Here is a 15,200-nt window from a genome sequence, read left to right as displayed (position 1 = left end):
CACCACTTTGCCTGTTAAGCAGAGTCCTCACCTACCCACATTAGGGGCCTGAGGACTGGTGGCTCCACCCATACCACCTAGCCATCCACGACAGGGGTCCAAGAATAAGTGGTGCCATCCAGTCCTTACAGCCAACAGCATTGGATACCCATACTCCAGATGCAAAACTGAAACACTTATGTGCTATAGGAAACAGGAACACATTTTCCTCACAGACACTCGGGCAGCTGTCAACCTCCTGCCTTGCTCAGCATGTGACCCCTTACTGAAAGCAGACACCTGTGCCTGCACCAATCACCTCTGCCAGTCTAGGGCTGTAGGTGAGAGCCTGCACCACACACTTGGTAACTGACTACCTGGACACCTGAAATGAATCCATACAAGAAAAGTAAAAGGACTCCTGGGCCCATGTACCTAGTAACAGCTCTAACCACAAGGTGACAAGACGTTAGAGATTCAAAGCAGCCAGTAATCAAACTAGCTCACACGAGCAGCCTATTTGGGCATATCAAAACAAAACAAAACAAGAAGCTAGGACATGGTAAGCAAACATAAAACATATAAATACAATAAACTACTGATGATTTGGAGATAACAGTTGATATCAAATCACATAAAAAGGCAGGCCATGATGGTTTCAGCAAGCTCCCAAAACAAAGATTCAAGAAATCTTCTGGATGAAGATAACTTCCTGGAATTACTGGAGGTAGAATGCAAAAGATTAATATCAGAACTCTTTAAGAAATCAGGAAGGAGATCAGGCAAAACACAGAACAAGCCAATGAGCACACAGACAAAGCAATAGAAGAACTTAGGAAAATTAGAGAACAGCATAATGACAAATTTAATAGACTGCAAAAATCCATAGAGAGACAGCAAACAGAAATCCAGAGGATTAACAATAAAATTTCAGAATTAGACAACTCAACAGAAGGTCATAGGAGCAGAATTGAGGCAATGGAAGTCAGAATTAGTAAGGTTAAAGATAAAGCACTTGACACCAACATATCTGAGGAAAAATCAGATAAAAGAATTTAAAAAATCAAGAAACCCTAAGAATTATGTGGGACTCTATCAAGAGAAATAACCTACAACTGATTGGAGTACCAGAACCGGGGGGATAACAGAAAATAAAGAGACAAATTGTTGATTTGTTGGCAGAAAACTCCCCTGATATTGTGAAAGATGAGAAGATATCTAGCCAAGATGCTCATTGAACCCCACACAAGGTAGATCCCAAAAAAAAGTCACCAAGACATATTATAATCAAACTTGCCAAAACCAAAGATGAAGAGAAAATTTTAAGAGCACCTGGGAATAAATGAAAAGTCGCCTACAAAAGACAGCCAGTAAGACTAATCTTGGACTACTTAGTAGAAACCATGCAGGCAAGAAGGCAATGGAATGACATATATAAAGCCTTGAACGAAAAAAATTGCCAGCCAAGAATTATATACCCAGCAAAACTATCTCTCAAAGATAGTGGTGAAATTAGGGCATTTTCAAATAAACAGAAGTTTAGAGAATTTGCAAAAACCAAACCAAAATTACAAGAAATACTTGTAATACAAAAGTCCTCCAGATAGAAAATCAATAACATCAGATAACAACTCAAAACTAGAACATAGAACAGAGCAACCAGATATCAACACAGGTAGTGAAATCACAAAAATAAAGTTAAAACATTGAAAATAGAGAAACAGAGATATCATTATGTAAAAGATGACAATGTTAAAACAAAAAAAGAAGGAATATAAAATGTAGTCATAGATCTTTTATATGGAGGGGAAGTCCAGGCAATATAAAGAAATAAAAGATTGGTTTAAACTCAGAAAAATGGGGGTAAGTATTAAAAAAAAAGAAAGAAAGAAAAGTATTAAGGTAACCACAACAGAAACTAAATCATACACATCAAAAAAAAAAAAAAAACTGAACCCAGTGCCATTGAGTCAATTCTGACTCATAGCGACCCTATAGTGACCCTACAGGACAGAGTGGAACTGCCCCATAGAGTTTCCAAGGATTGTCTGGCAGATTTGAACTGCTGACACTTTGGTTAGCAGCCGTAGCACTTAACCACTAAATATAAAATCAATAACAATGAAAAAGAAAATACATAAAGAAAAACAATACAGCAGAGAAAATTAAGTGGAACAAAGAAACTGTCAACAACACACAAAAAAGACAACAACAAAAAAATGACAGCACTAAACTCATACCTATCCATAATTAAGCTGATGTAAATGGACTAAAGGCACCAATAAAGAGACAGAGAGTGGCAGAATGGATAAAAAAAAGATCCATCTATATGCTGCCTACAAAAGACACACCTTAGACTTAAAGACACAAACAAAGTAAAACTCAAAGGATGGAAAAAATATATCAAGCAAAAACAATTAAAAAAGAGCAGGAGTGGCAATATTAATTTCTGACAAAATAGACTTTAAAGTTAATTTCACCACCAAGGATAAGGAAGGACACTACATAATGAGTAAAGGCTCGATACACTAGGAGGACATAACCATATCAAATATTTACACACCCAATGACAGGGCTCCAAAATGCATACAACACACTCTAACAGCATTGAAAAGAGAGACAGACAGCTACACAATAATAGTAGGAGGCTCAACACATCACTTTTGGTGAAGGACAGAACATCCAGAAAGAAGCTCAATAAAGATACAAAAGATCTAAATGCCACAATCAAACAACTTGACCTCATAGACATATACAGAATACTCCACCCAACAGCAGCCGAGTATATTTTCTTTCCCAATGCACATGGAACATTCACCACAATAAACCACATATTAGGCCATAAAGCAAGCCTTAACAGAATCCAAAGCATCATAATATCACAAAGCATCTTTTCTGACTGTAAAGCCATAAAAGTGGAAATCAATAACAGAAAAAGCAAGGAAAAAAAGAAAAAAACATGGAAACTGAACAACACCTTGCTCAAAAACTACTGTGTTATAGAAGAAATTAAGGATGGAATAAAGAAATTCACAGAATAGAATGAGAATGAAAACACATCCTACCAGAACTTTTGTGACATAGCACAAGCAGTGCTCAGAGGTCAATTTATAGCAATAAATGCACATATCCAAGGAGAAGAAAGGGCCAATATCAAAGCATTAATCCTACAACTAGAACAAATAGAAAGAGATCAGCAAAAGAAGACCTTGGACACCAGAAGAAAACAAATAAAAAAAATTAGAGCAGAATTAAATGAAATAGAGAATAGAAAAACAATTGAAAGAATTAACAAGACTGAAAGCTGTTTCTTTGAAAAGATTAACAAAATCGATAAACCATTGGCCAGACCGACAAAAGAAAAACAGAAGAGGAAGCAAATAACCTATATAAGAAATGAGATGGGTGATATGACAATAGGTCCAACTGAAATTAAAAGAATCATAAAAGAATAATGTGAAAAATTGTACTCTAACAAATTGGAAAACCTAGAGGAAACAGACAAATTTCTAGAAACTCACTACCTACCTGAACTAACACAAACACAGATAGAACTACTAAATAAACCTATAACAAAAGAAGAGATTAAAAAGGTAATTTAAAAACTTACAACAACAACAAAAAAGCCCTGGCCCTGACAGCTTCACTGGACAATTCTACCAAACTTTCAGAGAAGACTTAACACCACTACTACTAAAGGTAGTTGAGCACATAGAAAAGGATGGAATAGTGTGCCAAACTCATTCTATGACGCTAACATAACCCTGATACCAAAACCAGGTAAAGACACCACAAAAAACAAAATCACAGACCAATATCCCAAATGAACTCAGACACAAAAAACCTCAACAAAATTCTAGCCAATGACATATCAAAAAAAAATTCACCATGATCAAGTGAGATTCATACCAGGTGTGTGAGGATGGTTCAACATAAGAAAAACAATCTATATAATCAATCACATAAATAAAACAAAAGACAAGAACTACATGAATTTATCAATTGACGTAGAAAAGGCATTTGACAAAGTTCAACATCCATTCATGATAAAAACTCTCAGCAAAATAGGAATAGAAGGGAAATTCCTCAACATAATAAAGGACATATATAGAAAGCCAACAGCCAACATCACCCTAAATGGAGAGAGTCTGAAAGCATTCCCCTCAAGAACAGGAACCAGGCAAGGAGGCCCTTTATCACCACTCTTTTTCAACACTGTGCTGGAGGTCCTAGCCAGAGCAATTAGGTGAGAAAAAGAAAGAAAGGGCACCTAAATTTTTAAGGAAGATGTATAAGTATCTCTATTTGCATATGATATGATCTTATACATAGAAAACCCTTAAGAATCCACAAGAAGACTACTGGAACGAATAGAAGAGTTGAGCAAATTATCAGGATATAAGATAAACATACAAAAATCAGTTGGATTCCTCTACGCCAACAAAAAGAATTTCAAAGAGGAAATCCTCAAATCAATACCATGTATAATAGCCCCCAAGAAGATAAAATGCTTAGGAATAAATCTAACCAGAGATATAAAAGACATATACAAAGAAATCTATAAGATGCTACTGCGAGAAACCAAAAGATACTACGTAAGTGGAAAAACATACCTTGCTCATGGATAGGAAGACTCAACGTGGTGAAAATGTCTATTCTACCCAAAGCGATCTGTAGATACAATGCAATCTGTATCCAAATTCTAATGGCATTTTTTAATGAGATGGAGAAACAAATCACCAACTTCATATGGAAAGAGAAGAGGCCCCAGGTAAGTAAAGCATTACTGAAAAAGAAGAACAAAATGGGAGGCCTCACACTACCTAATTTTAGAACCTATTATGCCACCACAGTAGTCAAAACGGCCTAGTACTGGTACAACAGATACATAGAACAATGGAACAGAATTGAGAATCTAGGCATAAAATCATCCACCTATGAGCAGCTGATATTTGACAAAGGCCCAAAGTCCATTAATTAAGGAAAAGACACTCTCTTTAACAAAGGGTGCCAGTATCCATCTGCAAAAAAATGAAACAAGACCCATGCCTCATACCATGCACAAAAACTAACTCAAAATGGATCAAAGACCTAAATATAAAATCTATAACAATAAAGATCATGGAAGAAAAAATAGGGACAATGCTAGGTGCCCTAATACATGGCATAAGCAGGATATAAATCATTACTAATAATGCACAAAGATGAGAAAAGAAACTAGATAACTGGGAGCTCCTAAACATCAAACACTTATGCTCATCCAAATTCTTCACCAAAAGTATAAAAAGACTACCTACAGACTAGGAAAAAAATTTTGGCTATGGCAAATCCCATCAGCATCTAATCTCTAAAATCTACAAGGTACTGCAAAACCCCAACAACAAAAAGACAATCCAATCAAAAGTTGGGCAAACGATATAAACAGGCACTTCACCAAAGAAGACATTCAGGCAGGCAACACATAAATAAGGAAATGCTCATGATCATTAGCCATTACAGAAATGAAAATGAAAACTACAATGAGATTCCATCTCACCTCAATGAGGCGGGCATTAAACCAAAAAACACAAAATAATAAATGTTGGAGAGGTTGTGGAGAGACTGGAACACTTATACACTGCTGGTGGGAACGCAAAATGGTACAACCACTTTGGAAATCGATTTGACACTTCCTTAAAAAACTAGAAATAGAAGTACCATAGAATTCAGCAATCCCACTTCTTGGAATATATCCCAGAGAAATAAGAGCCTTCACAGGAATAGATATATGCACACCCATGTTCATTGCAAAAAGATGGAAACAACAAATTAATGGATAAACAAATTATGGTATATTCACGCAATGGAATACTTCACAACAATAAAGAAAAACAATGAATCCAGGAAACATCTCATAACATAGATTAATCTGGAAGGCATTACACTGAGTGAAATTAGTCTGTCGCAAGAGGACAAATATTGTATGAGAACACTATTATAAGAACTCAAGAAAAGGTTTAAACACAGAAGAAAACATTCTTTGATGTTTATGAGGGTGGGGAGGGAGGGGGAGGGGTATTCACTAACTAGATAGTAGACAAGAATTGTTTTAGGTAAACGGAAGGACAACACATAATACAGGGGAAGTCAGCACAACTGCACTAAACCAAAAGCTAAAAAGTTTCCTGAATACAACCAAACACTCTGAGGGACAGAGTAGCAGAAGTGGCGGTCTGGTGACCATGGTTTCAGGGGACATCTAGGTCAATTGGCATAACAAAGTTTATTAACAAAATGTTCTTCCCGGAGACTTACATCATTCTGAGACCAGAAGAACTAGATGGTGCCCAGCCACAACCGATGACTGCCCTGACAGGGAGCACAACAGAGAACCCCTGAGAGAAGAGGAGATCAGTGGGATGCAGACCCCAAATTCTCATAAAAAGACCAGACTTAATGGTCTGACTGAGACTGGAGGAATCCCGGCAACATGGTCCCCAAACCTTCTGTTGGCCCAGGACAGGAACCATTCCTGAAGACAACTCATCAGACATGGAAGGGAATGGACAGTGGGTAGGAGAGAGATGCTGACGAAGAGTGAGCTACTTGTATCAGGTGGACACTTGAGACTGTGTTGGCATCTCCTGTGTGGAGGGGAGATAGGAGGGTAGAGAGGGTTAGAAACGGGCAAAATTGTCACGAAAGGAGAGGCTGGAAGGGCTGACTCATTAGGGGGAGAATGAGTGGGAGTATGGAGAAAGGTGTATATAAGCTTATATGTGACAGACTGACTTGATTTGTAAACGTTCACTTAAAGCTCAATAAAAATTATTTTAAAAAAAGAAAGTGTTCTTCATCCCTTTGGTGAGTGATGTCCGGGGTCTTAAAAGTTAGCAAGTGGCCACTAAGATGCATCAATTGGTCCCAGCCCACCTGGAGCAAAGGAGAATGAAGAACTCCAAAGACATAAGGAAAATATGAGCCCAAGGGTCAGAAAGGGCCACTTAAACCAGAGACTCCATCAGCCTGAGGCCAGAACTAGATGGTGACCAGCTACCACCAATGACCGCCCTAACAGGGAACACAACAGAGGGTCCCTGATGGAGTAGGAGAAAAATGGGGTACAGAACTCAAATTCTAGTAAAAAGACCAGAATTAATGGTCTGACTGAAATTGGAGGGACCCCAGAAGACACGGTCCCTGGGCTTTCTGTTAGCCTAGAACTAAAACCATTCCCAAAGCCAATTCTTCAGGCAAAGATTAGACCAGACTATAATATATGAAATGATACTGGTGAAGGGTGCACTTCTTGGCTCAAGTAGATGAAGAAATACATGAGACTAAATGGGCAGCTCCTGTCCAGAGGCAAGATGAGAAGGCAGAAGAATACAGAAGCTGGTTGAATGGACATGGGAAACACTGGGTGAAGAGAAAGAGTGTGCTGTCACATTGCAGGGAGAGCAACTATGGTCACACAACAATGGGTGTATAAGTTTTTGTATGAGAAACTGACATGAATTGTAAACTTTCACTTAGAGAACAATAAGAAAAAAGATCATGGAAGAAAAAAAAGGGACAATGCTAGGGGCCCTAATACATGGCATAAATTCAACACAAACAATAACTAACATTGCACAAACATCAGAAGATAAAGTAGAAACTGAGAGTTTCTAAAAAAATTACACTATGCTCATCCAAAGACTTCACCTAAAAAATAAAAAGAGAATCTACGGACTGGGAAAAAATTTTTGGCTAAGACATATCGGACAAGGGTCTAATGTTTAAAATCTATAGAATGCTTCAACACCCCAATAACAAAAAGACAAATAACCCAATTTAAAAAGGGTCAAAGGATATGAACACACACTGCACCAAAGAAGGTATTCAGGTGGTTAATAGACATATGAGGAAACGCTCACCATCATTAGCCATTAGAGAAATGCCAATCAAAACTACAGTGAGCTACTGTCTCACCCAGACTTTACCGGCATGAATCAAAAAAAAAGAGAAAGTAAAAACTTTTGGAGGGGATGCAAGGAGATTGGAACTCTTATATGCTGCTGGTGGGAACGTAAAATGGTAAAACCACTGTGGAAAACGATATGGTGCCCCCTTGAAAAGCTAGAAAAAGACATATGATCCAGAAATACTACTCCTAAGAATATATCCTAGAGAAATAAGAGCTGTCACATGAATAGACATATGTGCACCCATGTTCAGTGCAGCATTATTCACAATAGCCCAAAGATGGAAACAACCCAAGTGCCCATCAACAGATGAATGAATGAATTATTCTTTCCCAGACAAATGGGGGAAAAAATGTAGAACAAAATTCATATTCACAAAAGAAGACCAGACTTACCGGTCACCAAAGACTGGAGAAAACCCAAGACTATGGACCCCAGACACCCTTTTAACTCAGAACTGAAGTCACTCCTGAAGTTCACCCTTCAGCCAAACCTAAACAAACATAAACACACGTGAGGAATATGCCTCTTAGCTCAATCATGTAAATGAGACCAAAAGCAAAGATGAAGAAGCAGGAAGTGACAAGAAAATGGGGCAAATGGAAACGGAATCCGGGGTGGGTAGAGAAAGGAAGAGTGTTGACACACCATGAGGATTGCAACCAATGTCACAAAACAATTTGTATATAAATTGTTGAATGAGAAACTAATTTGCTCTGTAAACTTCCACCTAAAGCACAATTAAAAAAAAAAAAAGATTTAGAGACCTAACCCTTGTATAATGCTTATAGTATTCCAATAACGTGAAAGGGTGTGATATCCCACCAAAAGTAAAGAACTAGTCATTGCAACTTGCATCCTTTATCGTTAAGAAAGAAAACACCACCACAGGCTTGGTGGCATTGTTTGGATTTTGGAAGCTGTGTATACCACATTGGAGCTCTGGTGGCAAAGTGGTTAAAGAGTTTGGCTGCAAACTAAAAGGTCAGTGGTTTAGAACCCACCAGCCACTCTGTGGGAGAAAGATATGGCAGCCCGCTTCCATAAAGATTTACAGCCTCGGAAACCCAATGGAGTACATCTACTCTGTCCTGGAGGATCACTATGAGTTGGAATCGACTCAACTGCAGTGGATTTTGGTTTTTTATATGCCCCATTTATAAATAATGCTCTCATCCATTTACTGAGTGACTCAGAAGGCTGCCAATTTTAACTGGTGTATGGAACAAGAGACAACTCTGCCACAGATCTAGACCAAATGACCTGGCAGATCCAATGATACTAGAGATATCTGAGGACAATGTGGATGCTGCGTAAAGCCTCGGGCAACTTCCAACAGTTGAGTCACTTCACAGAACACTATGCTTCTGTAGCAAGTCACTACCTTATGTTTGAAAAACAGCTCTTGTCATGCTCAAAAGCACCAGTGCCGTCAAGTCGATTCCAACTCATAGCGACCCTATAGGACAGAGTAGAATTGTCATGCTACTAGTCTCTAATAGACAGTGAGTGCCTACCCGTGGGATATTGACTATCAAAACATTGCTGAATATAATAAACTGGGTATTGTCAGATTCAACAGATTACAAAGTTGGATAGGTGTAGTCATAATCCATCACACAATGGACATTATACATTCAGAATTTGTCCTAGGCAGGTCCAAATAGCGTGCACACACACACACACACACATACACACACACACACTACAAGGATAGATGGCTTAGATCCTCATATCATCAAACTCTGTTGCATTAATATCTCTCCCTCAGAAAGGCCACATCTGTGACCTCATGAGACGTTCTCTATAACCAGGTAATGAGGAAAGAAAAAGAAGAAAACTAGGTCTTGCTTTAAAATGAAATAGTTCAGTATGTTGCAATAAAGAATAGATGCTGCTGTACTATAGCCCAAGACACTTAGTAGCAAATGTATGGCATCAGAACCCTTCTACCCTAGAGTGAACAGTAGTTCATTTTCATCAGAATTGATGCCTACCCAAGACATGGATAAGCCTTACATGTGCTTGGTGCATCTGCAAGCTCCACCCTCAGAGTGTTTATAGAATGATCAGTTTACTTATATGGATCCCACAGAATATAACTTTAAGCCAAATAACCCATTTTACTGAAAAGTTGGTGTGATAATGGGCATGTATGTGTACGTCCATTTCTAAGTTTTCTATTTCGTCCCACTTATCAATTTCTGTATCCCTGGGCTAATACCACACTGTCTATAGCTTAGAAATTCTGTATTTTTGCTCAAATAATGCATGCCTTCCATGTTTGTTTGTGAGCCGCTCCCTCCCCCAGCAAGATATTTTCATAAGTGCTGCTATGCCTTTTTTTTTTGCACTTTGCTGTAAAAAAAAAAAAAAAAAAAAATTAGCATAAAAAATTTGCATAAGCTATTACTGATTCTAATGGCTAAGATTGTGTGTCAGCTTGGCTGGCTGGGCTGTGATTCCCAGTGTTTATATGTGATCAATCCCATGATTGAATCTGCTGGGAGTAGCCAATAAGTTGAAAGGGAGTTTCCTTGGGAGTGTGGCCTGCATCCAAATATAAGCAGATGTTCTGGCTTCTTTGCCCATTCTGGATCCTGTGCTGCCTCCTGTTCATCTGACCTCCTGCTCTTGGGACTTGAGCTATCAACTTATCTGCAGACCTTGGAATTCATCGATCTTCACAGCCCAAGAGCGGGAGCCCCACTCTCTGACCTGCCAATCTTGCGTCTGCCAGCCCCTGCAGCTACGTGAATTGAGAGAAGACTCTATCCTGACGCATGGACTTGGGAGGTTTCAGCCTGTACAATCTCATGAGCCATTTCCTTGATATAAATCTCTCTCTCTATATATATATTTATATGCTTTACTGATTTTGCTTTTCTAGAGAACTCAGCTTAAGACACTGATAAAGGTCAAAGGCTACAGCTGTCAGTATGGATTGCACTTTAACGGAAATAAAACAAAAATCCTCACAACTGGACCAATAAACAACATCGTGATAGACGGAGTACAAAACGAAGCTGTCAATGATTTCATTCTACTTGGATTAACAATAAACATCCATGGAAACATCAGTCAGGAAATTAAACAATGTATTATATTGGGAAAATCTGCTGTAAAAGACCTGTTTAAAGTTTTAAAAGGCAAAGATATCACTTTGATGACTGAGGTGTGCCTGATTTAAGCCATGGTCTGTTCATCTGCCTCATATGTATATAAAAGCTAGACAATGAAAAAGGAAGACAGAAGAAGAATTGGTAAATTCGATCTGTAGTTTTGAAAAATAATATTGAATATACTGTGGACTGCCAGAAGAACAAATCAGTCTTAGAAGAAATAGTACCAGAACGGCAAGACTTTGACTCACTTACTTTGGACTTGTCATCAGGAAAGAGCAATCGCTACAAAAGGACATCACGTTTGACAAAGTAGAAGGTCAGGAAAAATGAGGGAAATCCTCGAGATGGATTTGACACAATAACCACAACAATGGACGCAAACATATCAACCACCATGAATATGGCACAGAATAGGTAATGTTCTGTTACACATAAGGTCACCATGAGTCGGAGGTGACGCAACAGCAACTAACGACATTAACAATAGTCTATCTTGAAATGAGGTGAGGTAGGTCCTCTAACTTAATTCTAACCATTAACATGTACAGGCTCTTGAATTTTCCGCATATATAATTATAGCATTTCCAAAAAGAAAGACAACTTATTGAATTTATCTCTTTTTTTCTCAAAATTGTTGTTGTTAGCTGCTGTCTAATTGGGCCGCACCTCATGGTGGCCCCTGACTCATGGAAAACCTATGTACAATGGAAGGAAATGCTGTCATGTCCTGTGCCATTCTCATGATTGTTTGCTTATTGGAGCATTGTGATCTACAAGGTTTTCACTGGTCAATTTTTGTTAGTAGGTTGCCAGGCCTTTCTTCCTAGTCTGCCTTAGTCTGGAAGCTTAGTATGATATCAACATATGAACTGACAGATGGGTGGTGGCTGAGCATGAGGTGCATTAGCTGGAAACTGAACCTGGGACTCCTGCATGCAGAAGTCCCTGGGTGGTGCAAGGGGTTATGTGCTCCACAATTGGCTCAAAGGTTGGCTGTTGAAATCCACCCAGAGGTACCTCAGAGACAGACCTGGCGATGTGCCTTCAAAAGGTCACAGCCTTGAAAACCCTATGGAACAATTCTACTTTGCACACATGGGGTCCCCATGTGTCAAAATCTACTCAACAACAACTAACAACAAGTTGACCTTACCAAAAAAAAAAAAAAAAGTTCCTTCTCTAAAGTTCAGTGTTGGAATTTTTGCTTGTTTGTTTGAGACTAATAGTCTGCTAATTCAATGCAGCATTAACAATCACAAAAATATTCTTTTTTTTTTTTCATTTAAAACAGATGTGTTCAGAATATAAATCGGTATGTGCTGCCCTGTCTACAGTTGCATATTGCCCAGCATGTTCTAAGTGTTTCAAGGAGCCCTGGTGGCAGCAGTGGTTAAGAGCTCAGCTGCTAACTGGAAGTTGATGGTTGGAATCTACTAGCCACTCTGGAGAAAGATGTGGCAATCTGCTCCCATAAGGATTACAACCTTGAAAACCCTTTGTAGGGTAGTTCTATTTTGCCTGCAGGGTTGATATGAGTTGGAATCCACCAGCCGGTAGTGGGCTTGGTTTTTTTTTCCTTCTTGGTTCTAAGCTTTTCATGTTATTCCCAACAATGACCAAAGTAGTAATATTTGTAATTACAAAGGAAAAAGGCCATTATTACTGCTTTTTTCAGCTCTTCACTTTTTTTTTCTTTCTTTCCAGAATTCTTCTTAAAGGAAAGGATTGAAGGAAAGCCACTTAAATTTACAGAACTTTTCAGGAAAATAAAATCTCTTCGAATAAATCTTTAGAAAATTCTATGCATGACACCTTCCAAGCCAGCATGGGTTGGTTTTATTGCATTTTATGCTGTGACAAAGTACCATAATTAGCACATTGGTGTAATTTACCACTGTTTCATTAAAGCTGATTGCCTAACTACCTGGGAAGTTAACATGGCTTCTTGAGTACTTAACCTGCTTTATTTTTCTACTCTATAGCTCTTCGTGGCAATTGAGCAAAGGCATTCATTGCTGATGGTAATAGAGAAATAATCCTAGTAAAGTTTATAATACAAGAAAAACATGCAGTTTTTCTCTTTGTCTCCTTTGCCCTTTCCATTTTTAATTGGATTGGTTTCATAATGACAGCTCAAATGACGGAATAGATATCTGACATTCAGCTACATTTTTATCAATTTAGAAAGCAAAATCATGTTTATTTAAATTATATTATTAATCTTTTCTCTTTTGAAAGCCTGACTTTAAAAGTCAAGTGTATTAAAACAGCCGTTCTTGACTTTGAAGGAGTCTAAAAGTTATGTAGAAATAGTGAGATCAATTTAAATGGCTTGAGGTAGGGATAAGGAAAAAAAAAAACAAAACTATCAACTAGATTAAACACTATCATGTCTTCAGGATAACCTTTGCCACTGGTAAAGAATCATGTCCATTATATCTTTTATTCCTTAACCACCACCCTGAATATTTCTGTGACATGACACATTAACCAGTATGGTACTGTTATTTTAAAATGGTACGATGAGTCCCCGAAATTCATACTTTAATAGCAGAAGCAATGCTATATAACATTAGAGAAACAATGTTTCAGAACAAGAGCTAAAAACGTAGATAATCCACAGTATCTTCAAGTTTGTGATAATTTCTATTCCAAAGTAATCTATATGCCCTCATCTGAAAAGAATGTTTAGAAAACAATAACAATAATAAAAAAAAAAAAAGCTTGTTGTAAATTCTGTCTTAGCAATTTCCATTCTAACAGAAGAGGGATGGCTTTTATCATCTTTCATAATTCCCTGCTACAACCTGACGATATGCTGCACATTAAGTAACAGTTTTATTTTTGTAACTAAAATTAAAGTACATTTCTATAGAAAACATCTTAGGCTGAATTTGAAATGTAGATTAAATTCGTCTATGTGATTTTTGGTGATTTTTTGAATTCATAAATATTAAACTTTTTGGATTTGGTTGTGAAGACTTTTTGTTTTAGTATTTCACCCTGCTTAAAAGTTTCCAGTGCTTATGAAACCTTCCTAGGCCCTTCTGTTCCTTGAATTATTCTCACCACCACATGCTAAAAAAATTTTAAAATATATATATTTTTAAGTCTAAAGAAGTGGAATCCCTGGTAACCTTGGTGTCTCTATCTCCTTCGTTCCTAGAAATTTCAGTGTTTATGAGTTTAAGGAAAAGAAGGGAAAGAATATGTTTTGGAGCAGGTGACAAGGACACTAAGGAATTCAAAGGGCATTACTGCACAAATAATAACAGTAGTAATATATAAATAATATCAATAATAATTATTATTACAAACTAGAAAATGAAAAAACCTCCAGCAGTAATCAGACCCCATCTTCATTGATACACCATTCGTGAGCTATGGTGTATCAATTAAAATGGAAGGAAATGACATGCAAATACCTTAAATACAGAATATAGAATACCTTTCCACTGATGATTTTTAGTTGTCAGGACAAGTGAGACCCAAACAGCAGACAGAATGGTCCCAGCATGCTTGTTGCCTTTTTTTGTTTGCACAGTAGCTGTCAGTTCCAGCCTTGCAGGTAGTGGAACCCAGCGGGAAGAAGGGGCGGGACCCAACGATGCAGCTTGAACTGAGAGCAAATTTAAATTACTGAGCCTTTTTTTTTTCCTTTTTTATTTTTCTACTCTGCGACAAACTGAAAAGATTCCAGCACGCTAATTTAACCACCCTGCTTCTTCTTCTTTGCCTTTTTTCTCTTTTTTTTTTTTCTGTCTCTCTGCTTCCAGGATAATTAAAAGAGAAACCTGTAAAGGCAACATTCCTGTAAGCGAGTTGGTGCTGCAACGTGCTGGTAAGAAAACGAATTTAATTTTTTTCATCTTTTCTTTTTTTTTTTGCTTTTCCTTTTTTTTTTAAGAGCTGAAGGCTTTGTCTAATGCAGTCATAAGCGTGGCTTCCCTGCCGTGAGGGGTTAGCATGTAATGAAAAGGTGTAATTGCCTGATATGTGACCTTCGCGTCATACTTATAATGGGTAATAACAGCATTCCTGTCTACCCTGATGATGCTTCTCTCTGTGAATTGACTGTTCGCCCAGTTGCAACAGGGCTAGGATTGTCGCACTATGACAAGGAGTTGTTGATTGTTTGGAGTTGGAGTTG

Source organism: Elephas maximus, chromosome 4, assembly GCF_024166365.1.
Source record: "Elephas maximus indicus isolate mEleMax1 chromosome 4, mEleMax1 primary haplotype, whole genome shotgun sequence".
NCBI classification, from domain to species: Eukaryota; Metazoa; Chordata; class Mammalia; order Proboscidea; family Elephantidae; genus Elephas; species Elephas maximus.
Note: the sequence above shows the minus strand (reverse complement) of the source record.